A 27,051-nucleotide genomic window follows, 5' to 3' on the forward strand; every position below is an offset into this window, starting at 1 on the left:
CCCTAGAGTATAGGTATGAACTGTTTTTTTGCAGAGCTGGGCCCAGGGAGAGGCACAATAGGCTCTAGCCTCTAGGCGCACTGGACAAGGGGCTGCCTAATACTGTAGCGGCACATCTGGCTATTATACTGGGTGGGGGGCGGTGCTAAATACTGTAGGGGGCACATCTGAGTACTGTAGTGGGGAGGGATCTAATACTGGGGGCATGTTTGCTACCTATACTGGGGCATGCACAGTGTGGAGGGGGGGGGGGGGGGGCACTTTGGAATCTCCGCCTCTCTTGCTGGAAACCTTGTCCCGGCCTGGCCTGTGTTTGTGTATTGACACCAACTATGTACCACTGTACAGTCTAAGCCAGGCCCATGGAAAGTCCCTCCCTTTTAATACAGGCTTACCGGACACGACTGACATGCATGGTAAACACAGAGGCCCACTTTAACATACGCAAGTAATGTGCAGCCTTTCCTTAACTTCAGAAAACAGGCATATGTCCTGAACAGCATGACTTTTACTTATTTGGGGCTTTCTCCAGCCTCCAGTAGTCTGCCAAGTCCCTCTGTGTTCTCCGGGTCCTCTACATTGTGCTGCATCAGCCAAATGAAAGTCTACAACATGACCGGGATGTGGGCCACTGCGCAAGCGCTGTCCCGACCATGAGTCAAGCTCCCATTGCTGGGAGCGTTCTGTGCTTGCACATTTACAAGTCTACAAGAACTGCGCATGGCATGGGAGCGCAATCGAGGGGACATGCGGCTGGGACAGCACATGTGCACGGGAGTTCGAGCGAGATTACACGCGGCTGGGACAGCACATGTGCACGGGAGCGCGAGCGAGATTACACGAGGCTGGGACAGCACATGTGCAGTAGCCCGCCAAAGACAAGTTAAGATGAAGAAACCATTCAACGTGGTCCCGAAATGTTTCTTTTATTTATCTATTTTTAACTTTCTGAACTTCTGAGGATCAAGGAAGGAGCTAGAGACTATTGTTCAAGAGATGAAAAAAAACAGTGACCCCTTTTCTAGGAACTCTTTTTAGAACTTCTCAGTTCTGAAAGGGAATCTGTGGTGGTTGTATTGTGGCATGGGTCAAAATACTTGGTTCTTTGCCATGAATTTAAGGCAAAGTCCCTTTTATCTGGAACTCTGGCAATTGGAAGTCTCAACTAACCAGCATGCCTGAGGGATAGTGTTTGGTGGGTTTTGAGGCCTTTACAATACTTACCAAGCCTCCAGTGAGCTCTAGCAGCCTTCCTGCAGCACCTAGCGAGCGCCTAGTGGCTTTCAGCATTCGTGCGTGCAAGTCATTGTGTCACCTTACCCGATGCGGGTCAGATGACTTCCGTGTATGGGGAAAGCTGCCAGGTGCTCCAGGAAAGCTGCTAGATGTTGCTGGAGGCTCGGTAAGTATGGGGGGGGGGGGGAGGTTTGTGCTTTTTAGGCTGTTTGCACAAGCAAGCGGCAAGCACATGTATCTGGCATCAGGTGATCCCCGCTAGTGCAGGACATTAGGGACTCAGCTGTAATTTAATACAAATCATGAATGTTTATATGTGTGCTCACGCGTAACCACAAAGGAGTCAAACCTCCCACTGTTCTCCTCAGAATTTTTTTCCAGCCGGGTGGCATGAAAAAGTAGCCGGGTGGGGTGAGATGATAGAATGCAGGGCCGGTGCTTCTGTGAGCAACTCTGCTTACAGCATAGGAGGAGGTGAGCTGATAACAGCCGGGTGGTCACCAAAACTAGCCGGGTGGAGAACCCGGCTAAAAGAGCCTGGGGAGAACACTTGTTGGTAGTGAGAGATGGACTTGAGAAAAGAAAGGTTTGCCCCACGCAAGGGGACATTTTGTTCTTCCATTGTAGCCTAGACTAGAGATGGGGTCATCTACAACATGTATACCCAGAAGCAATGTTTTTTGGGTTATATTTAGTAAGCACAACTTGGCCAGAGGTTGAAAGGGAATGGCCCGAGTTACTGTGTGTGATTGTCTGAAAAAATGAGTTTTGAGGGAGTGCTTAAAGTTTTTCCACAGACAGGCTTGCTGGAAAAAAAAATTGGCTTTCAGATCAAAAAATTAGTTTCGGATAAAAAATGGCTTGCGTATAACTTTTAGCCGCTGATCGGGCGCCTCAGTGTACCTTAACCCTCCTGGCGGTCTAATGATTTCCGCCAGGAGGCAGCGCAGCATTTTTTTTTTTTAAATCATGTAGCGAGCCCAAGGTTCGCTACATGATAGCCGCTGCTCAGCGGCATCCCCTGCCCGCTTCGATCAGGAAATCCCGTTCAAAGAACGGGATTTCCTGGAGGGCTTCCCCCGTCGACATGGCGACGGGGCGGGATGACGTCACCGTCGTCGTGACGTCATTGGGAGTCCCGATCCACCCCTCAGCGCTGCCTGCCACTGTTTGCCAGGCGGCGCGCCGGATAGCGGCGATCGGTGTGCTGATGCAGCTAGCAAAGTGCTAGCTGCGTTCAGCAAAAAAATAAATAAAAATTAAGCAGATCGGCCCAGCAGGGCCTGAGAAAACCTCCTACGTTCGGGGTTACCGCCAGGAAGGTTAATAGCTGCATATTGCCATGATTTGCAGCAAAGAAGGTAACATTTGGCGCCCTGAGGTGTCCGTGGCCACAGGCCCAAATTTCCCTATCATGCTGCAAAATGCAGCTTTTATTAAAGTCCCCTTTGGCAGCGCCGTTTTTACTGAAAGGGCTCCTGCACCTTTTTATCCTGCTTCATTCCAGAGGGGGGGGGGGGTGAGGTACTGAGAAGGTCTTGTATATTGGTTTCTAGGTTACCTTTGAAATCTTTCTAAATTAAATTAGCAGTTGTGTATAAGAATTCCATAAAGTACAATGTGCTAACAATAGCTCTGTGGTGTCCCCTCCTACAGGTGTCACCCTAGGCGTTTGCCTGGTTTTGCCTATGCCTAAAAATGGACATGACAAAAGGTAAGTGTGGAGTGCTCCTCGTGAGAGAAACTAACCTATAGTTAGCTATACATAGAGTTTAAGTATTTATGTAAAATAATTTTCAGCTGATTTTTTTTATGTGACCATAAATAAGGCAATCCTGAGAGTTTCATCTTTGAACGATATTTTATTATTTTCATCATTTTTAAAACTTCTGTGCGATCTTGCCCTATAAAGTTGGACCATATACGTATAGATATATATATTTTTCACAGATCAACATCAGGAATTCTGCCCATGTCCATCACAAGCAAAGATGAATAGTTTTGAAAGTAACAATAAAAGTGTAACTCAACTTTCACAGGAGAGAATCTCTCTGGGGCAGCAATATACATTGTAAGGATTTATAGCAAACAGCATTGCATCCTCTTACCTGTGTGAGAATGCGAGACCAGTGACTCCAGTCATCGCATGAAAGGAAGTGGTAGTTAGTTAGGAGTGTCTGTGTGTGACTTGCCCAGGTTAGTGATAGAAAGTTTGGCATCTCTTGCATCTTTCACCTTCCATCACTGTACAACACCTAAGAATTATGCCAGAGGAAGCAGAATGTAACTTCCTGCAGATGGCAGACAATTACTAATGAAGGAAGTGGTAATTAGGAGTGTCTGTGCGTGACTTGCCCAGGTTAGTGACAGAAAGTTTGTCATCCCTTGCATCCTTCACCTTCGATCACTGTACAACACAGCTAAGAATTATGCCAGAGGAAGCAGAATGTAACTTCCTGCAGATGGCAGCCAATTACTAATAAAGGAAGTGGTAATTAGGAGTGTGCATATGTGACTTGCCCAGGTTAGTGACAGAAAGTTTGGCATCTCTTGCATCCTTCACCTTCGATCACTGTACAACACCTAAGAATTATGCCAGAGGAAGCAGTATTTAACTTCCTGCAGATGGCAGCCAATTACTAATAAAGGAAGTGGTAATTAGGAGTGTCTGTGCGTGACTTGCCCAGGTTAGTGACAGAAAGTTTGGCATCTCTTGCATCCTTCACCTTCGATCACTGTACAACACCTAAGAATTATGCCAGAGGAAGCAACATTTAACTTCCTGCAGCTGGCAGCCAATTATTAACAAAGGAAGTGGCAATTAGTAGTTTCTGTGCGTGACTTGCCCAGGTTAGTTATGGAAAAGTTTGGCATCTCTTGCATCTTTCACCATAAGGCAATAATGAGAGTTTCATCTTTGAACGATATTTTATTATTTTCATCATTTTTAAAACTTCTGCGCGATCTTGCCCTATAAAGTTGGATCATATAGGTATAGATATATATATTGGGAATTCTGCCCATGTCCATCACAAGCAAATATGAATAGTTTTGAAAGTAACAATAAAAGTGTAACTCAACTTTCACGGGAGAGAATCTCTCTCTGGGGCAGCAATATACATTGTAAGGATTTATAGCAAACAGCATTGCATCCTCTTACCTGTGTGAGAATGCGAGACAAGTGACTCCAGTCATCGCATGAAAGGAAGTGGTAATTAGGAGTGTCTGTGCGTGACTTGCCCAGGTTAGTTATGGAAAAGTTTGGCATCTCTTGCATCCTTCACCTTCGATCACTGTACAACACCTAAGAATTATGCCAGAGGAAGCAGAATGTAACTTCCTGCAGATGGCAGACAATTACTAATGAAGGAAGTGGTAATTAGGAGTGTCTGTGCGTGACTTGCCCAGGTTAGTGACAGAAAGTTTGGCATCCCTTGCATCCTTCACCTTCGATCACTGTACAACATAGCTAAGAATTATGCCAGAGGAAGCAGAATGTAACTTCCTGCAGATGGCAGCCAATTACTAATAAAGGAAGTGGTAATTAGGAGTGTGCATATGTGACTTGCCCAGGTTAGTGACAGAAAGTTTGGCATCTCTTGCATCCTTCACCTTCGATCACTGTACAACACCTAAGAATTATGCCAGAGGAAGCAGAATTTAACTTCCTGCAGATGGCAGCCAATTACTAATAAAGGAAGTGGTAATTAGGAGTGTCTGTGCGTGACTTGCCCAGGTTAGTGACAGAAAGTTTGGCATCTCTTGCATCCTTCACCTTCGATCACTGTACAACACCTAAGAATTATGCCAGAGGAAGCAACATTTAACTTCCTGCAGCTGGCAGCCAATTATTAACAAAGGAAGTGGCAATTAGTAGTGTCTGTGCGTGACTTGCCCAGGTTAGTTATGGAAAAGTTTGCCATCTCTTGCATCTTTCACCATAAGGCAATAATGAGAGTTTCATCTTTGAACGATATTTTATTATTTTCATCATTTTTAAAACTTCTGCGCGATCTTGCCCTATAAAGTTGGATCATATAGGTATAGATATATATATTGGGAATTCTGCCCATGTCCATCACAAGCAAATATGAATAGTTTTGAAAGTAACAATAAAAGTGTAACTCAACTTTCACGGGAGAGAATCTCTCTCTGGGGCAGCAATATACATTGTAAGGATTTATAGCAAACAGCATTGCATCCTCTTACCTGTGTGAGAATGCGAGACAAGTGACTCCAGTCATCGCATGAAAGGAAGTGGTAATTAGGAGTGTCTGTGCGTGACTTGCCCAGGTTAGGTATGGAAAAGTTTGGCGTCTCTTGCATCCTTCACCTTCGATCACTGTACAACACCTAAGAATTATGCCAGAGGAAGCAGAATGTAACTTCCTGCAGATGGCAGCCAATTACTAATGAAGGAAGTGGCAATTAGGAGTGTGCATATGTGACTTGCCCAGGTTAGTGACAGAAAGTTTGGCATCTCTTGCATCCTTCACCTTCGATCACTGTACAACACCTAAGAATTATGCCAGAGGAAGCAGAATTTAACTTCCTGCAGATGGCAGCCAATTACTAATAAAGGAAGTGGTAATTAGGAGTGTGCATATGTGACTTGCCCAGGTTAGTGACAGAAAGTTTGGCATCTCTTGCATCCTTCACCTTGCATCACTGTACAACACCTAAGAATTATGCCAGAGGAAGCAGAATTTAACTTCCTGCAGCTGGCAGCCAATTATTAACAAAGGAAGTGGTAATTAGGAGTGTCTGTGCGTGACTTGCCCAGGTTAGTTATGGAAAAGTTTGGCATCTCTTGCATCCTTCACCTTCCATCACTGTACAACACCTAAGAATTATGCCAGAGGAAGCAGAATTTAACTTCCTGCAGATGGCAGCCAATTACTAATAAAAGAAGTGGTAATTAGGAGTGTGCATATGTGACTTGCCCAGGTTAGTGACAGAAAGTTTGGCATCTCTTGCATCCTTCACCTTCGATCACTGTACAACACCTAAGAATTATGCCAGAGGAAGCAGAATTTAACTTCCTGCAGCTGGCAGCCAATTATTAACAAAGGAAGTGGTAATTAGGAGTGTCTGTGCGTGACTTGCCCAGGTTAGTTATGGAAAAGTTTGGCATCTCTTGCATCCTTCACCTTCCATCACTGTACAACACCTAAGAATTATGCCAGAGGAAGCAGAATTTAACTTCCTGCGGTTGGCAGACAATTACTAACGAAGGAAGTGGCAATTAAGAGTGTCTGTGCGTGACTTGCCCAGGTTAGTGACAGAAAGTTTGGCGTCTCTTGCATCTTTCACCTTCGATCACTGTATAACACCTAAGAATTATGCCAGAGGAAGCAGAATGTAACTTCCTGCAGATGGCAGCCAATTACTAATAAAGGAAGTGGTAATTAGGAGTGTCTGTGCGTGACTTGCCCAGGTTAGTGACAGAAAGTTTGGCATCTCTTGCATCCTTCACCTTCGATCACTGTACAACACCTAAGAATTATGCCAGAGGAAGCAGAATTTAACTTCCTGCGGTTGGCAGCCAATTACTAATAAAGGAAGTGGTAATTAGGAGTGTGCATATGTGACTTGCCCAGGTTAGTGACAGAAAGTTTGGCATCTCTTGCATCCTTCACCTTCCATCACTGTACAACACCTAAGAATTATGCCAGAGGAAACAGAATTTAACTTCCTGCGGTTGGCAGACAATTACTAACGAAGGAAGTGGCAATTAGGAGTGTCTGTGCGTGACTTGCCCAGGTTAGTTATGGAAAAGTTTGGCATCTCTTGCATCCTTCACCTTCCATCACTGTACAACACCTAAGAATTATGCCAGAGGAAGCAGAATGTAACTTCCTGCAGATGGCAGACAATTACTAACGAAGGAAGTGGTAATTAGGAGTGTCTGTGCGTGACTTGCCCAGGTTAGTTATGGAAAAGTCTGGCATCTCTTGCACCCTTCACCTTCCATCACTGTACAACACCTAAGAATTATGCCAGAGGAAGCAGAATTTAACTTCCTGCGGTTGGCAGACAATTACTAACGAAGGAAGTGGCAATTAGGAGTGTCTGTGCGTGACTTGCCCAGGTTAGTTATGGAAAAGTTTGGCGTCTCTTGCGGCTCAGGTGGGTGATATTACAGTTTAACAGTGTGCTGACCAGAAAGCGGTTATGGGGTAATGGCCATTTTTAAAATGGAGGATGGAGAATTGCACTGATCATAGTGGATAAACAGGACGCGGGAAAGGAGAAAGTGATTGAGGAGTAGACTACACAGGAGGTAAGTATGACCTGTGTATGGTTATTTTGACTTTTTATTCTCAGATCAGGTTCTCATTAAGGAGCAGTCTGTAAACCAAACAGCACACTATCACCACAGTTACAAAGCAAAGCAAATAGCCACTCCCTCTCAGCATTATACAATCATTGCAAGCTGAAATTGTCATGGAAATGTAAGTTTGTAATGTTTTTAATATTACAAACCTGGCTGGTGTAGTTATAATGTATTCTGTAGCAATTTTTACGAAAATGGAGGTACACTTTACATAGTTGACTTTCAGCATGGTTTTTACATTTTTTTTATTTTTTCCCTTTTAAACAACATTTCAGAGTAAGAAAGCTGAAATTTTCCCCAAAAGATGGTTCTGCATAGCGGGATAAGCAAATTACAGCATAATAATGAAAACTGGCATCACATGGTCAATGGCGACTCTAAATCAGTTTTACAAAATGCACATTAATGGCATAATCACCAATTAACGGTTAGGTCGACCAGTTGATCCATTGATTGCGATCGATCAGAAATGGATCAACAAAAATTGATCAATGGAACGATAGTTAAATCGAACGGTACCACAATGCCCGATCTGTTCAATCGTATGGGAAATTGTATCGTTAATGGACACATTTACGGGTTCAAAGTTGTACAATAAAAGCCAAACCCACCCAAAAGTAACAGTTTCAGTTAACTTTAGTTTTTCAGGTACAGATTGTTGGTACTCACTTTCAATTATAATTGGCCAATCACCAACCAATTTTACCACCTCCGTGTATGAAGGCCATTGGTTATTGAATACCAGGAACAGATTGTGTAGCCAAACCCTTATACAACATGGAGGGGGTAAAATAAGTCATTGAAAGTGTGTACCAGGCTTAGGTATCAGATTGTAGGGTGCGTACACAAATCCAATTTCAGTCGGCCAATGGTTGGCCAATTTTATCAATTCCATGTAATATGAGAGCTTTCCTACACAATCTGTTCATCGTTTTCCGAATCTGTTGTGCCTTGCACTACATGGAAGTGGTAACATTGGTCAATTATTGACCAATCAGAATTGGGCATAAATATGTACACTGATGAAGACTTCAATTTTGATTGGCCAATATTACCATCTCTGTGTAGTATGAGAGCTTACCTACACAATCTGCTCATGCTATTCAAAATCTGTCGGCCCACATACTACAAGGAGGTGGTGGAGTTGGCCATTCATTGACCAATCAAAATTGGATGTGTGTATGCACCCTCAGCTGAGCTGCAAGAGGATGCCAGGAAGTTTTACACGCCAATATTAAGCCTGTCTAGTCCAAAATGCATACAAACAGCAACCTGTGACACAGACAGCAATAAAAACCTGCTAGAGATGATAAAGTGGATCATATTAGTATCCAAAGAAAGCTGCAGATGTTTTGTTATTAACACACTCTCAATTATGATTGGCCAATCGCTAACCAGTTTTACCAACTCCATGTAGAATAAAGATCAGCAGATATTGAATACTTTGAGCAGACGGTGTAGGTAAACCTTCATACTATATGGAGGAGGTGACATTGGGCAGTGATCGACCAATCAGAATTGTCTATCAGACCATAGTCAGTTCACTGTGAAACGATTGCCTCCCTAGAACTGGTCCCTATTCTAAGGGCTGGTTCAGACGGACGTTTGTGCAGCGTTTACTGCCAGCGTTCGGGGCTTGGCGTTAAACGCTCCCATTCAAGTGAATGGGAGCGTTTGTACCAAGCTTTCACGCGCGTTTACACGAACGCGGCGTTCGGGTCCTGATTTTCACTGGAGTTCAAGGAGCCCCTGGAAGCTACATGTAGCTTCCAGGGGCGGTTAACCGCGACGGGTAATGTTCCCCTAGGGGAAGAAAAAACGCGACCACATCCAAACGCAATGCGAACGCTGCTGAAAGCCTGAACGCATTGCCGCCGCGACGCTAACGAACGCGACGCCTCCAAACGTCCGTCTGAACCAGCCCTAACCCAGGACAGTCCACTTTATGCATCTGAACCTGAATTCTACATTGGGTGCAATTTCAGGCTCTTCACCTTAAAATAAAGGGACTACACAAATACACCGAATAATCTTCTCAGAGAACAAGAAACAAAACTCTGGAACAAATGCAGCTGCGGTAATCCAGCAGCGACCGACCATAAACAAAGGATTTGGACAAATGTAATACCCACCCTTATTAACCCCCTACACACAAAAATACAAACACCTAACAACCCGGGACACAGACAGCAATGGACAAAAGACTGAACGTTTGGGCAAGCAAGACAATCCTGACCATGAGGGGGGGGGGGGGGGGGGGGAGGAGCTACTGGAAAGTTTTCTAATTATTGTAACCGCCCCCATTAGTCCATGTACCTCTATTATAGTGGCTCTATCCTCATTTCAAAACTTCTGCTGAGAGTTGACCTTCTGATGTCGAACGACACACCCCGAATAACCGATGCAAGATCATGTGACCAATCACGTATACCTGTCCTCCCAGTCCTCTGAATACTACCGACAATGACATTGTGACCGTTACACTGACGTCCTAGAGAGCCGAGGATTGGGGGTAAATTGGAGGCTGCCATGGTGAATCCTACGCCACTGGTCATTGGTTACCGTCTTTTCACGTCATTGATCTGTTTTTCCAATCAAGGATTATCTAACAATTCGTCCTGACAACTTTTATGCAGTGTGTGTCTGAGGCTTGACTGGGCAATGGGTGAATTTCCTTCCAAGGTCGTTCTCTACCAATCTGCTTCTCTCCAGCTCCATCTCACGCATGCTCTGGTGTCCTACTGAGAAGACGATGGGTAGAGTCGCTCTCTCAGAAATAATACTGGGCTGGTTTGTTAAGAAAGGCACTTGATGATGAAGAAAGAAGAGCTAGAAAACCTTATGGCTACATTTGCAACCTGTGCTTTTCTGAGGGACTTCGACACCCAACTCTCTGAGGACCACTTTGGTAACTAAAGAGATGGTCAATGAGATGATATTAGCTCTGGCTTGCATGTACATTTTATGCTTTATGGAGCTGGGCCAATCCAAGTCAGCAGGATGTGGCCAATTCCAAAACACAATCAGTTTATGTTAACTTTCTTATCTGCATCCTTCCTTTTCCCTCCATAGCAACACAATGCATCACAAGGCTGTAGCCTAGCATTGAGTCTGTATGTCATTCGCCGATCCGCCCAACTATCGCTCAAGGGATCGAGTACGGAACCCTCATGGATGACAATCTTTGCATACACACCTTTCTAGTCGAGGTGAAACATATGTGAGGTGAGGTGATTTAGGAGGTGTTAGTGACTCAGCCCCATAGTGTTCCTCACAATCCATCCTCCATCACAGTCATGTGATCCGTACACCTCAGCATCACTGGCAGCCATGTTGTGGCATGACCAAGCCTCGGTGATCAAGCACTCATCCAAGTTATCCTGATGTTCTGCTTTTCTTTACATCCACAGAAGCGTGTTTCTTCAACTATACAACGTCCTGAGACGTTACTAATCACCTCAGTAGTGGGACTATCCAGCGGCCTCGTGGACCCTCCTCCAGCCCACCAATCCTACGTAGGGACCCTCATACCCTATAAGACTCAGCATGAGTTGAAAGGGTTTTTTCTGGCTGCCCTCAATGCTGTTGACTAGCACAACTGTACTGGGCATGTGCTAGTGAGGTCTGCACATGCCCAGTAGAACAAAGTACTCATGGACTGTGGAAAAATGTTGTGGACAAGTGCTTTGTTGTACTGGGAATGCACGGACATTAACACACATGCTCGGTATGGATGCACTAGGCCACGGCCAGAGTACACGGCCAGGAGTAACCTGTTAAAGAGTAACTGTTAGGCAGGAAAAACAAAATCAATTCTCTATTTCTATCTGTTGATCATATAAAAGGAATGCTAAAAAGCCAATGCATAACTTTACAATTAATCTTACTTTTTTATTGCAGAGATGAATCCCCATGTCCCCAGCTCCTTAGTACGCAGCCAGTAATCAGCCGCAAAAGAGAAGTTGCAGTGCAGGCTGGGGAGGGGGAGGAGTTTCTGCACACACACAGCTAGTTCAGCCTGATTGGCTGCAGCCTGTGTCACTCTCACTCCTTTTCCTCTCATTGGCTGCCTCCCATGACTGTCCATGTCTGCCCCAACCCCCCCCCCCCCCCCCCCACACACACACACACTCCAGCCCGACAGGCATCTCCACCCATTCATGAGGGAAGTGGCTGCCACCACCGCATCGCATCCATGGGGACCCCCCTCCCTGCTTCCATTTCCTTAGGGATTCCCTGCCTGATACATAGCGCTCGCCATTGGTGTGGGGAGGAGGGGGGAGTAAGGGAGGAAATTACTTCACCATTGGCTTCAGCTGGAGGGAGTAAAGATGGCCCCTGCCAGCGAACAGAATTCTCTACATTTACCTTTTTTTTATTTTATAAAGTTCACTGAAATCAACACTTGGACAGTACAATGCATGTGTTATGTAAGTAGAGCTAGTATTTATCTACTTATATATGTGTTTTTTTTTATCTGGCATAGTATGGCTGACAGCTCCTCTTTAAGAATTGAATAGGTAAAGAGGGTCCCTACGCAGAATCAGGGGGATGCAGGAGAGTCTGGGAAGTCTCTGGGTCATCCGGAGGCTTTCCACTATTGAGGTAAGTATCTAACTTTATTATTATTATTTTGTATTTTGTGTAATGAATAATGCGCAGTCAGATAGCAGTGGGAGGCCCCGGTAGATGCCATCACACATCACTTCTTGGTTTGGTTTGGGATGAATGCACACCGGCACCGAGAGCGATAGGGAGGCTGCTGTATTTATTTAGTTTTAAACAATGCACATTGCCTGGCTGTTCTGCTGATTCTCTGCCTATAAGGCTAAGGTAACACTTGACCATCAGTTTTCTGGGTTCTTATCCGTTAGCCGGGCGCATCCTCTAGGTGGCGATAAAACTCCACCAGAGTTACATCTTTCCCTACTATCCATGGCAACCTGGAGGGGGAATAGTAATTATCGCCACCTAGTGGTTGGGCCCGGCTAACGGAATAGTACCGTTTTCTGCTATGGGCATTTCTTGTGTTTTTTTCGTGCGTTTGGGTTTATCCATGTACATTTGTATGTGTTTTTCATGTGTTTCCGTTTGCATTGTTTGGTACTATTCCGTTAGCCGGGTGCATCCACTAGGTGGCGATAATTACTATTCCCCCTGCAGGCCCCCATGGACAGTAGGGAAAGATGTAACTCTGCTGGAGTTTTATCGCCACCTAGTGGATGTGCCCGGCTAAATAGGGTACTTATCCGTTAGCCGGGCGCATCCGGCAGGTGGCGACAAAACTCCACCAGAGATACATCTTTCCCTACTATCCATGTCGGCCTGGAGGGGGAATAGTAATTAGCGCCGGATGCGCCCGGCTAACGGATAAGTACCATAAATAGTTTTCAAATTAGTTTTTTACCTTATTTGGGCAAAAACACATCAAAAACATTTTTCACCATATGAAAGCATTGCATGCAGAACACATACAGCACACAGCAGTGTTTCTCCAACCTGTCCTGGTGACTCCCCTATAGTGCATATTATGCAGGCAGCCTCCCCTATGCACAGGTGGGGTAATTAGTGTCAGCTAGGTGGATTCCATGTAGATGGGACATTAATTGCCCCACCTGTGCATAAGTGAGGCTGCCTGGAAACCATGCACCGTTGTGGAATCACTAGGACCGGTTTGAGAAACACTGGCCTACAGTATGCAGGAAGAATGAACTTGTTGAGCGTTTTGTAAATACCTTGAAAAATAGATACCAATTAGTTTTTTGTGTGTGCCAGAGACTATTATGTGCAATTTTGCGTGCGTTTTCTACAACCCGTGCAATTCAAGTAAGTGTTGCCTAGACCCGGAACAAGCATGCAGGTTTCTGATGATAATCCGCATGCTTATTTCTGGTGTTGCTCAGTCCCTACGGCCGGGGACCCAATACAAAACGCAAAGTGCTATTGCAATCACTGCGATAGCCATTTCTCTAATCACAATCGCTCCAGTGGGACCTGCTCCATCCACTTACATTGGCAAAGCATTTTGGGAAATCACTAGCGATTGATATCAATTTTAAAATGCTCAAGTGGGACCCAGCCCTACTGCAGCCAAAGAGATTAGCAGGACAGCCAGGCAACTGGTATTATTTAACCTCCCTGGCGGTGTGATTATTTCTGGATTTTAGCGTCTAAAAGTGGTGCAATTTTTTCATGATCTTTTATCACACCACAGACAGATCTGCAGCAGCCTCTGCACAATACTCACCTCTCCGGGATCCAGCGCTGCAATTCTCCCTCCTGTCCTCCAGGTGTCGCTCTACCCCTATGGTGAAGTTGCCGTCACGTGACAAACGGCGATCTCAGAGCCTGGGACACGAATACCATTAGGGGGGATAAAAGGAGATAAATATGGCAGCCTCCCTATCCCTCTTACTTCGGGTGTCCTTTAACGGGTCAAATCCAGAAAAGCTGAAAGGCGACGGGCTTAATTTACTTCTCTGGGGAATGGGGGAGAAAGTAAGAGATCTGGAAAAACAGTCCTGACGTTATCCTGCTACTAGGTGGCTAAATGCCAAATCTTGCCTGGGTGATATCAAACCATCGTGGGGACTTGGTGGAATAGCAGTCATGTGACTGCACTTACATTAAATATGTGCAGAGAAAACGTTTCATAATGCATTTCCACCTCAGAAACCTGTCCTGGTCCTTCCTCATGTGTGACACGACTACACTGCTAGAGCATGCCCTAATCATAGCCTGCCGTGTTACGTCATCCTCCGTGTCCTACTAACTAACTAACTACCTAACTAACAGGCTGGCATATCTCTGCTCCATACTGAACTCTGCTGCTCCTCTCATCATCAACATCTCTCTTCTCCTCACCTGCTGCTGTGTTGTGCTAAGCCCTTCATTAGCTGCCAGTTACCCAGAGCATACACTTCCGGATTCTGCTAACCCTACCATACAAAGCTCCCCACAATCTCTCTCCCACGTACATCTCCTCACTAGTCTCCAGATACCAACCCAACCACAACCTCCTCCTAGAATCACATCCTCACATTTGTGTATACAGGACTTCTCACAAACTTCTCCCCACTTCTAGCATTCCCTTCCACAGCACACCTGTCACTCTCCAACCCTTGCAAGCTTTAAATGCACTTTAAAACTCACCTTCTGAAACAATCATCCAATCTAACTTAGGCTATTCCCCTTGAGCCTCTGTGCAAGATCTGCTTCCTGCAAAATCTGTTAGGCCTGGAACCCACTACAAATCGTTAATCGCTAGCGTTTTGTATGAGCGTTTTGTAAGCAATTTCATGAGCTTTTCTGACGATTTTGGTAGTGATTTTAAAAGCGTTTTGCCATGATTGTGTAGCGATTAGCGTTTTTAACTCTGATTGGTCCTTTCAATTAATTTTAATTTTTTTACAGTGCGTAGTAATGTTAAAACGCTAGCAAAATCGCTCTGTGTAGATTTTGACAAGCGATTACACCAGCGTTTATATACTTTACATTGCAGAAACACTAATACTAAATGCTAAAAATTCTGTATGTCCTGCGTTTGCGATTTTGCTAATCCCAATCGCTCCAGTGTAATTTGGCCCATCCATTAACATTAGCTGAGCATTTAGGGAAATCGCTAACGTTTTGAAACGCTCCCTAAACACTCACAAAATCGCTCTAGTGGGTTCCAGTCCTTACAGATCCTCACAGCCTCGTGAGATAAAAAGGTAACGATCAATGGAAAGGGAACGATCAATGATTGATTGGCTGATAATCGTAAAAAATAATATATATATATATATATATATATATATATATATATATATATATATATATATATATATATATAAATAAATATAGCTGAGTCATTGTAGTAGAGCCAGAAGGGGGCAGGCTTGGGCTTGAAAAGACATCAGAGAAGACAGACTCAGCTATAATGATTCCTGAGCAAAGCCAGACTGAATGCTCAGTGGGGGATTTTATCAGGGCTGGTAACAAGCAGGCTGAGCAGTGAAGGATGAAGCAGAGAGCAGGTCAGGTGTTTTCTCTAATCTTCCCACTGTTATATATGGTAAAATACAAGAGGGTACTTTCTCTCTGGTTCACTTTAAGTTAATAATTTCAGTGGCTATTTAAATGGAACCCAAGTTGAGAGGTATATGGAGGCTGCCATATTTATTTTCTTTTAAGCAATACCAGTTGTCTTGCAGTCCTGCTGATCCTGTGTCTCCAATACATTTAGCCATAGCCCCTGAACAAGCATGCAGCAGATCAGGCGCTTTGACTTAGCTGACTCAGGGCTTAGGGCCAGTTCACACTAGAGGCGTTTTCCACCTTTTTTCAAGCACAGGCAATTTTTAAAATTGCCCATAAAACGCTTGTGCAATGATTCCCTGTGAGAGAGCTCACAGCTGAGCGGTTCGTTTCTGATCCGCTCAGCAAAGCGCTGCTTGGACCATTTTTGAGGTATTTTTGCTATATGGAAGGTATAGGAAAAACGCTCACAAAATCACATTGTGCAGCGATTGTGTTTGCTCTTTTAAGAATAAATATATAGTATTTATTCTTTTCTGGGTCAAAGAGTTCACTTCCTGACTTGTGTCAGGGAGGGAATTACAAAACCGCTTGGAAAAAGCGCTTAGAAAAGCGCTTTTAACAAAAACTCAGTGCGCAGTGGAGCGCCGGGAGGGGGAAAAAACTGTGCACAAAAATGCAAAACGCTTGCGTTTTTTTGTTTTTAGATGTGAATGGGGCCTTACTGGGTTAGCCATATGCTTGTTCCAGGGTTTTGACTCAGGCACTACTTATGCCAGAAGATCAACATTGCCAGTTGCCTTGCAGGGTAACTGGCATTGTTTGCAAGGAAATAAACATGGCAGCCGCCATACCCCTCTCTCCTCGGGTTCCCTTTAAGTCCTCCTCACGGACTGTTTCTAGGCAGTGAAATGCCTCTCAAACTCTCACAACTGCTCGCTGCTGCCTGGTAACTGCTCACTGCCAGCTGGTAACTGCTCACTGTCACCTGGTAACTGCTCACTGTCAGCTGGTAACTGCTCACTGTCACCTGGTAACTGCTCACTGCCACCTGGTAACTGCTCACTGTCACCTGGTAACTGCTCACTGTCACCTGCTAACTGCTCACTTTCAGCTGCTAACTGCTCACTGTCAGCTGGTAACTGCTCACTGTCACCTGGTAACTGCTCACTGTCACCTGGTAACTTCTCACTGTCACCTGGTAACTTCTCACTGTCACCTGGTAACTGCTCACTGTCAGCTGGTAACTGCTCACTGTCAGCTGGTAACTTCTCACTGTCACCTGGTAACTGCTCACTGTCAGCTGGTAACTGCTCGCTGCTGCCTGGTAACTGCTCCCTGTCAGCTGGTAACTGCTCACTGTCACCTGGTAACTGCTCACTGTCAGCTGCTAACTGCTCACTGTCACCTGGTAACTGCTCACTGCCACCTGGTAACTGCTCACTGTCACCTGGTAACTGCTCACTGTCACCTGCTAACTGCTCACTGTCACCTGGTAACTGCTCACTGTCACCTGCTAACTGCTCACTTTCAGCTGCTAACTGCTCACTGTCAGCTGGTAACTGCTCACTGTCACCTGGTAACTGCTCACTGTCACCTGGTAACTTCTCACTGTCACCTGGTAACTTCTCACTGTCACCTGGTAACTGCTCACTGTCAGCTGGTAACTGCTCACTGTCAGCTGGTAACTTCTCACTGTCACCTGGTAACTGCTCACTGTCACCTGGTAACTTCTCACTGTCACCTGGTAACTTCTCACTGTCACCTGGTAACTGCTCACTGTCAGCTGGTAACTGCTCACTGTCAGCTGGTAACTGCTCACTGTCAGCTGGTAACTGCTCACTGTCACCTGCTAACTGCTCACTGTCAGCTGGTAACTGCTTACTGTCACCTGGTAACTGTCAGCTGGTAACTGCTCACTGTCACCTGGTAACTGCTCACTGTCAGCTGGTAACTGCTCACTGTCAGCTGGTAACTTCTCACTGTCAGCTGGTAACTGCTCACTGTCAGCTGGTAACTGCTCACTGTCAGCTGGTAATTGCTCACTGTCAGCTGGTAACTGCTCACTGTCACCTGCTAACTGCTCACTGCCAGCTGGTAACTGCTCACTGTCACCTGGTAACTGTCAGCTGGTAACTGCTCACTGTCACCTGGTAACTGCTCACTGTCAGCTGGTAACTGCTCACTGTCAGCTGGTAACTGCTCACTGTCAGCTGGTAACTTCTCACTGTCAGCTGGTAACTGCTCACTGTCAGCTGGTAATTGCTCACTGTCAGCTGGTAACTGCTCACTGTCACCTGCTAACTGCTCACTGTCAGCTGGTAACTGCTCACTGTCACCTGGTAACTGTCAGCTGGTAACTGCTCACTGTCACCTGGTAACTGCTCACTGTCACCTGGTAACTGCTCACTGTCAGCTGGTAACTGCTCACTGTCAGCTGGTAACTGCTTGCTTAGCACACAGTTGCTGTAATCGCTCACAGCTCTCACACCTCACTGCACCTCTGATTTGAGTACCGGGGGTGTTATAGTTAAATAAAAATCAAGTCTGAAGCAGAGGCAGCCACAAAACTTATGGGAGAATGGGAGCCACAGAGCGGCGTTGATTAAAATCAACAATGTAAATGGAGCAGTATAGCAAATATTTTGAGTTTCAGCTGCTAATCCAGGTATGTGAGTAAGGCAGGGAAAACACGTCCCTACAATATCCTGGGCATTTTGTCACGTTTCCGGGACTCTGCCGTTGCGTTTCCATTTGCATTTTTCTGCACCCAATTTTTGTGTGCTTTCATTTGCAATTCTTTGCCGGGAAATATATTGCAACTGGAAACCTGTGCAATATGCACAAACAAAAGTTTTGGTTTTTTTTGGTCGTGGAAAAAAAGCGCATACAGAACAAGGGTGATCGCACAAAACTCTGATTCCTGAGCGGACCAGCGACTTCAATGGCGAGTGCTGTTAGGTGCGTTTTGATGTACGGCTGCAAACAAGTGTGTTTCCTGCCTAACAGCAGCGAAAATAAAATTCCCAATGCACTTCGTGAAGACAAAAAAAATAAAAAAATTACTCAGAAATACCACTTGTATTATCTAACAGCTCCTCATCTGTCACTATGGTGCCTGAAAATGGGTGAAGGGGAAGAAACAGCCTTTCAACTGACAAGAATTCTAACATCCAGTACTTCGCTGCAGTAACTGATAGTTTAGCAATTTTTTGCCAGGAAGTTATGGTTGTCAGAAGCCTTGGCAGGTGGAAAAAAGGCTAAGGCTACGTTTAGTGTAGTGTCAAATTTTTCGCGTCCCAAAAAATTGTGCACAACTTTTCTGATGGGCGAAAAATCGCATGTAAATTTCCAGCGTTTTTTTATGCGAATTTTCGGACACAAAATGTCACATTATTCAAATCTACATAATCTGCCTAGTAACAGCTTAGTCATGACAAGTTCCTGTTTTTCCTACTTGTTGACAACTTCCTGTAACCATGCTGGGTAGAAAGTGATTAAAAGCCGATTTGTGTAAATAACGTGAAAATTTGTATCTGATGCCGTTGAAAAGCATTATATGCCAATCATGGTTGATAGGCGCAAAATATCTGAAAAATGAAGCAGGACCTCAGATTTTTTTTTTTGTATATGATCGCTTAAGAAAATTTGCATTAAAGGGAAATGGCCGCATTCACTACTATTTGTTGCTAAACTAATGCAAATTTTCTATGCAAAAAAACCTATTGCAAAACGCACAAGTGGAAGCCTAGCCCAAGTGAAAAGGGGGATCCCTGTAAACAGCTGAGAGATAAGGAGCTGTCAGTGGCAGTCCTGCAACACAAAGGCCCAGATGCAATGAACTTTTTCTCTTGAGTTCTATCCTAGGAGATAATTTTCATGTTCCCTTTAAAATAACTGTTCAGCATTTCACAACTGAAAAAGTACCCAAAGTTGGTGAAAAAGTACTATTAAAATTTACATTTAGAGTATTTTCTTGCTTGCTGGTGGTTTTTCCCCTTAAAAAGTAAAAATAGGTCTTTTTATTTTAAAAAAATGTTTTAGATGTAATTTTACTTTTTGGCCACAAGATGTCCTCACACAAAACTTCCCTATGCATAATATTACTACACAAAGAGGAAGCAATGACTGGACATGTAACTATCGGGTGTTGTGAATGACGACGGCGTTTATTCACACGGGGACTTAGATCAATGAATGGAAACTCATCCTGGGGGAGGGGAAGTGGTTAAAAGACATTTTACAACAAGGCGTGAAATATCACCTAGGAGAAAAAGTGAATTGCATATGGACCAAATTGAGCTGAACTTTTAAATCTGCAACTCACAGTTTATTGATGAATGACTAGAGAGGTAGCAGTATGTCAGGATTTCTGCTATAGCGGTCCTTTAATATTAATAGCATCCAGTGGTCAGCTGGATAGTGTACCGGTAAGGCTCATGTCTTTGATGTGAGACTTGGGTTCAAATCCTGTTTCATGAAGCCAGTATGTAAAATGGTAAGGAGTCATTGGGCAAGGCTTCCTAATGATCCTGGTCACCTGTGGAGCGCTCCTTAAAGGGAACCAGAGAGGTTGGGGGGAAGCTTTAATACATACCTGGGGCTTCCTCCAGCCCCATAGGCACGGATCGCTCCCACGCCGCCGTCCTCTGCTGCCTGGATCCGCCGGTACCGGGTCCCGTCATTGCCGCTAGTCGGCCAGTCGGCCGGCGGACGCGGCCGATTCGCCGCATCACACGGAGCTCCTTCTATACAAGTACGCATGAGGCTGCCTGCTGTGCAGCCGCATGCGTACATGTATGGAGGGAGCCCCTGTGATGCGGACAATTGGCCGCGTCCGCCGGAAGTGACAGGCCCGGTAACGGCGGTTCCAGGAAGCGGAGGATGGCGGCGTGGGAGCGATCCAGGCTTATGGGGCTGGAAGAAGCCCCAGGTATGTATAAAGGCTTGTTCTTTTTTTTTCAGCCCGTTCCTCTCTGGATCCCTTTAAGTGGCTGAAGCTCTGAGTCCACCAGGAGAAAAGCGCAATATAAATGTTCTGAGTCTAAAAAGATTGTAACCCGCTCGGCGCCCCCTCTCCACCTAAAAGCAGCAACATCCGTGAAGACGTCCATCTCTCCACCTTATAGCGTCCGCGTCCCTTTCGCTACATTCTAGAGTGTCGGACGTGTATTGCAAAAGTCTTGGCAACAACACAAGTGGCCTTCGGGCCTGGATCTGCAAAGTTCCCTTCCGTACAATAAAGTTTTACGCACAATAAAGTTTTGTCTCCGGTCTTCATCTGTCATTCCTGAAACGAGGTAGTGAGTGAGTCGAGCAGATGAAGAGGAGGTCTGTCCATGTGGGAGATCGCAGTGGATTACCATGTGGGGTTTCCTGTTAGAACAAAAGAAAATGTTAAGCAATGCAAAGTTTTTGCATATTATTTTCATTCAATACTAAACGTTTAAGGTTGTGCCCACTTCTGCTTTTATTTTATTTTTTATATTCTTCCCTTAACCACTTCACCTCTAAGAGTTTTTCCCCCTTAAAAACCAGAGCAATTTTCACCTGTCAGGTCCCCTTCAATTCATTTGCCTATAACTTTATTACTACTGATCACAACAAAACAATCTATATCTTGTTTTGTTCACCACCAATTAGGCTCTCTTTGGGGGGGAAATAAGAAAAAAAATGGAAAAAAATCATTGTTTCTCAGTTTTTGGCCATTATAGTTTTAAAATAATATATACTACTATAATTAAAACCCCACACATTTTATTTGCCCATTTGTCCCAGTTATTGCACTGTTTAAAATATTTTCCTAGTACAATGTATGTCACCAATATATTATGTTTATTTGTTTCAAAATTAACAGTAATATAACCTCTTGACATAAATATTAAGAACAAAGTTCAGTCCCTAAGGTAACTATTTATGTTTTTTTTTTTTTTTAATTTAATTGTATTTTTTTAAATGCAATTACAAATTGGGTAATTATGGGATAGTGTGGGAGGTAAAGTGTTAATTTAAAATGTATTTCTGAGTCTTTTTTTTTTATTAAATGTGTGTTGGTGTAATTTTACTATTTGGCCACAAGATGTCCTCACACATTACTCCCTATTGCGTACTTATAGTAAGCTAAATAGGAAGTAATGCGTGGACGTGTTACGCCAGAAGTAAACAAATGATCGCGGCATCTCATTGATCCCGGCAACCATTCACACGAGGAACGGGAATAATGAATGGGAACTGCGTTTCCATTCATTCATCTCTCCTCTAAGAATCGGCGGTGAGAACGAGCGCGGGAGCGCGCGATATAGTGAGCGGGCGTGTGCAGCGGGAAGAGACGACGCAGCTTCGTCCCTGCTAGGTAAAGTGGGAAAATGCAGGGATGTAGTTACTCGTCCCCGGGGAGGGGAAGTAGTTAAAGGACACCTGAAGAGTGGAAAATCCAGGAAGGATCTATGGTACCCTGAGCCTTCCCTCTGCATAGGTAAGTATTAAAACAAAGTCATTTTTCTCACTTCAGATTTGCTATTTGTTTGGTTTTCAACTGAACTGAAAAAGGTGGAAGGTTGCATTAACATCCCTGGCGGTAACCCCGACCTGAGCTCGGGGTAGGAAAAAATAGCTGCGAGCGGTAATCCCGAGCTCAGGTCGGGGTAGAGAATTCCCAGCTTTCCTATGTGATATGGAGACCCGCACGATGTGCGCAGCGCAGCGGGACTTCAGCCTTCCTCCCCGGCTGTCTGCGGCTTCTCTGGCCGCCGGGATCCCCATATCCCTGCTCTTGTTCTGGGGACCGGGCGGTCAATCATGTGGCAGAGCGGCGTGACGTCATCGAGGGTGGGGCTTTATTTTTGCAAAGGGAAAACATCGAGAAATCACACACACGTACACTACACACACACATGTACACACACACACTGTACACACACTGTACACACACACACACACGTACACACTGTACACACACACACACACACACTGTACACACACACACACACACACTGTACACACACACACTCTGTATATATACACACACACACACACACACACACACACGTACACACTGTGCACACACACACATACACACACACACACACACACTGTACACACACACACACACGTACACACTGTACACACACACACACACACACACACACTGTACACACACACACACACTGTACACACACACACACACTGTACACACACACACACACACACGTACACACTGTACACACACACACACACACTGTACACACACACACACACACTGTACACACACACACACACACACACACACTGTACACACAGTGTACACACACACACACACACACACACTGTACACACACACTGTACACACACACTACACACACTGTACACACACACACACACACTGTACACACACACACACACACTGTACACACACACACACACACTGTACACACACACACACACACTGTACACACACACACACACACACTGTACACACACACACACACACACACTGTACACACACACACACGTACACACTGTACACACACACACACACACACACACACACACACACACACACACACACACACACACACTGTACACACACACACACACACACACACACACTGTACACACACACACACACACACACACACACTGTACACACACACACACACACACACTGTACACACACACACACTGTACACACACACACACTGTACACACACACACACACACTGTACACACACACTGTACATACACACACACTGTACACACACACACACTGTACACACACACACACTGTACACACACACACACTGTACACACACACACACTGTACACACACACTGTACACACACACACACACTGTATACACACACACACACACACACTGTACACACACACACACACACACTGTGTACACACACACACACACACTGTACACACACACACACACACTGTACACACACACACAATGTACACACACACACACTGTACACACACACACACTGTACACACACTGTACACACACACACCCGTACACACACGTACACACACAGACACACACTGTACACACACTGTACACACACACACACACTGTACACACACACACACTGTGCACACACACACACACTGTGCACACACACACACTGTACACACACACACACACACGCACACACACGTACACACACGTACACACACAGACACACGTACACACACACACACGTACACACACACACAGACTGTACACACACACACACACACACACACACACACACACACACACACACACACACACTGTACACACACACTGTACACACACACACACTGTACACACACACACACACTGTACACACACACACACACTGTACACACACACACACTGTACACACACACACACACTGTACACACACACTGTACACACACACACACTGTACACACACACACACTGTACACACACACACACACTGTACACACACACACACTGTACACACACACACACAATGTACACACACACACACTGTACACACACACACACTGTACACACACACACACACGTACACACACAGACACACACTGTACACACACTGTACACACACACATACACACACACACAGTACACACACACACACACACACACCCGTACACACACGTACACACACAGACACACACACACACACACTGTACACACACACACACACACACACACACACACACACACACACACACACACACACACACACACACACGTACACACACACACACACACACGTACACACACACACACACTGTACACACACAGACACACACACACACACTGTACACACACACACACAAACTGTACATACACACACACACACTACACACACACACACACACACACACACACACACACACACACATTGCAGGGGATGGGGAGGGACACAGCAGGGAGTCAGGGGATACAGGTAGTGTTGAGCAGCGCACTCTGCACACCATGCTGCAGGGGATGGGGGCACAAACATGCTCCACCATCTGTTTTGCTCCACTGACTCGCATATAAGCAAGGGGGGGAGGATATGTAATTTATGGCTCGTTTTACGCTGGAAGGAACATATTACCTATGTCTATATATTGACACGTATTTTAAGTTTGACATTTGTTTACGTCCTTTAAGGCGGGGGTCACATTTGTTTGAATTTGTGTTTGTTTTGCAGAAATCACATTTGTGGCACATCTGATGTATGTCAGTGGCATACCATTGTTTGTGCGTTTGTATGGGACTTGGGCTTTTGCGATGTTTCTGCATTTTACATTTGTACGGTGGGTTTTTTTTGTTTTCGTGTGCGATGCATGATTCGTGTTTTGAAGTCAATGGTAACAAATAAAAATAAATGCAAAAATAAAGTGCAATTTTCAAATGAATTAGCTACATTGTCATGCACAGAAGAAACAAATTATGTGATTCAACCCCGACAGGGGCGGCGCCAGGGGGGTGCTTGGGGGTGCTCGAGCACCCCCTAGAATTGTCCAAGCACCCCCAAAGCACCCCCTGGAGTGAACTGACTTCAGGCGTCTAAAAGACGCCAAGTCAGTTCACACACCGGCAGGCAGGGCTACGGTAAGATGGCCGCCCGGAGCCCTGTTCTGCAGACTTCGGGCGGCCATTTTCCCGTAGCCCTGCTCTCTGCATGCGGGCAGGAAGTCTCGTGGTGACGTCGGGAAGGAAGAGGATCGTGGGCGCGCGGGCGCTGCGCGCCACAATGAGGTCGGGACTCGGGACAGGAGGTCGGGAAAGAAGGTCTTCTGGCTGTAGGTGAGTAAATGGGTTTTTCTTTTCTTTTTCAGGTGATGCGGATTGTGCATATTGGGGTCATATCTGCTACGGATTGTGCATATTGGGGTCATATCTGCTACGGATTGTGCATATTGGGGTCATATCTGCTACGGATTGTGCATATTGGGGTCATATCTGCTACCGATTGTGCATATTGGGGCGATATCTGCTACCGATTGTGCATATTGGGGCGATATCTGCTACCGATTGTGCATATTGGGGTCATTTCTGCTACCGATTGTGCATATTGGGGTCATTTCTGCTACCGATTGTGCATATTGGGGTCATATCTGCTACCGATTGTGCATATTGGGGTCATATCTGCTACCGATTGTGCATATTGGGGTCATATCTGCTACCGATTGTGCATATTGGGGTCATATCTGCTACCGATTGTGCATATTGGGGTCATATCTGCTACCGATTGTGCATATTGGGGTCATATCTGCTACCGATTGTGCATATTGGGGTCATATCTGCTACCGATTGTGCATATTGGGGTCATATCTGCTACCGATTGTGCATATTGGGGTCATATCTGCTACCGATTGTGCATATTGGGGTCATATCTGCTACCGATTGTGCATATTGGGGTCATATCTGCTACCGATTGTGCATATTGGGACCATATCTGCTACCGATTGTGCATATTGGGACCATATCTGCTACCGATTGTGCATATTGGGACCATATCTGCTACCGATTGTGCATATTGGGACCATATCTGCTACCGATTGTGCATATTGGGACCATATCTGCTACCGATTGTGCATATTGGGACCATATCTGCTACCGATTGTGCATATTGGGGCCATATCTGCTACCGATTGTGCATATTGGGACCATATCTGCTACCGATTGTGCATATTGGGACCATATCTGCTACCGATTGTGCATATTGGGACCATATCTGCTACCGATTGTGCATATTGGGGCCATATCTGCTACCGATTGTGCATATTGGGGCCATATCTGCTACCGATTGTGCATATTGGGGCCATATCTGCTACCGATTGTGCATATTGGGGCCATATCTGCTACCGATTGTGCATATTGGGGCCATATCTGCTACCGATTGTGCATATTGGGGCCATATCTGCTACCGATTGTGCATATTGGGGCCATATCTGCTACCGATTGTGCATATTGGGGCCATATCTGCTACCGATTGTGCATATTGGGGCCATATCTGCTACCGATTGTGCATATTGGGGCCATATCTGATAACGATTGTGCATATTGGGGCCATATCTGATAACGATTGTGCATATTGGGGCCATATCTGATAACGATTGTGCATATTGGGGCCATATCTGCTACCGATTGTGCATATTGGGGCCATATCTGCTACCGATTGTGCATATTGGGGCCATATCTGATAACGATTGTGCATATTGGGGCCATATCTGATAACGATTGTGCATATTGGAGCCATATCTGATAACGATTGTGCATATTGGGGTCATTGGACGTGTTTTTTGTTAAAATCTGCTCACATTACGTGTATTTTCTTGAGAAAACCTCCACAATTATGTGAATTTTCTGGGAAAAGGGTCACCAAAACTTGGGCCCTCTGTCTTTGCGTTGCACTTTTAAAGGGAACCCGAGGTGAGAATAATATTGAGGCTGCCATATTTATCTCCCTTTAAGCAATACCAGT

The 27,051-nt window shown here is 45.2% G+C and overlaps 1 protein-coding gene and 1 long non-coding RNA gene across 4 annotated transcripts in view; one reads left to right on the plus strand and one right to left on the minus strand.

Annotated features, from left to right (window-relative positions):
- Positions 1-27,051, plus strand: part of LOC137540814 (uncharacterized) — a 291,452-nt gene that overhangs the window by 68,554 nt on the left and 195,847 nt on the right. For both annotated transcript variants that reach the window (XR_011025053.1, XR_011025054.1), the window contains exon 2: positions 2,893-2,950. This is a non-coding gene — a long non-coding RNA (uncharacterized lncRNA). The remainder of the gene's footprint in view (positions 1-2,892; positions 2,951-27,051) is intronic.
- The window catches only part of LOC137540813 (urotensin-2 receptor-like), a 133,034-nt gene continuing 126,555 nt past the window's right edge, over positions 20,573-27,051 (minus strand). For both annotated transcript variants that reach the window (XR_011025052.1, XM_068261974.1), the window contains one exon: positions 20,573-20,968. The gene's annotated coding sequence lies outside the window, so the exon portion shown is untranslated. The remainder of the gene's footprint in view (positions 20,969-27,051) is intronic.

Source organism: Hyperolius riggenbachi, chromosome 12 (assembly GCF_040937935.1).
Source record: "Hyperolius riggenbachi isolate aHypRig1 chromosome 12, aHypRig1.pri, whole genome shotgun sequence".
Taxonomy (NCBI): domain Eukaryota; kingdom Metazoa; phylum Chordata; class Amphibia; order Anura; family Hyperoliidae; genus Hyperolius; species Hyperolius riggenbachi.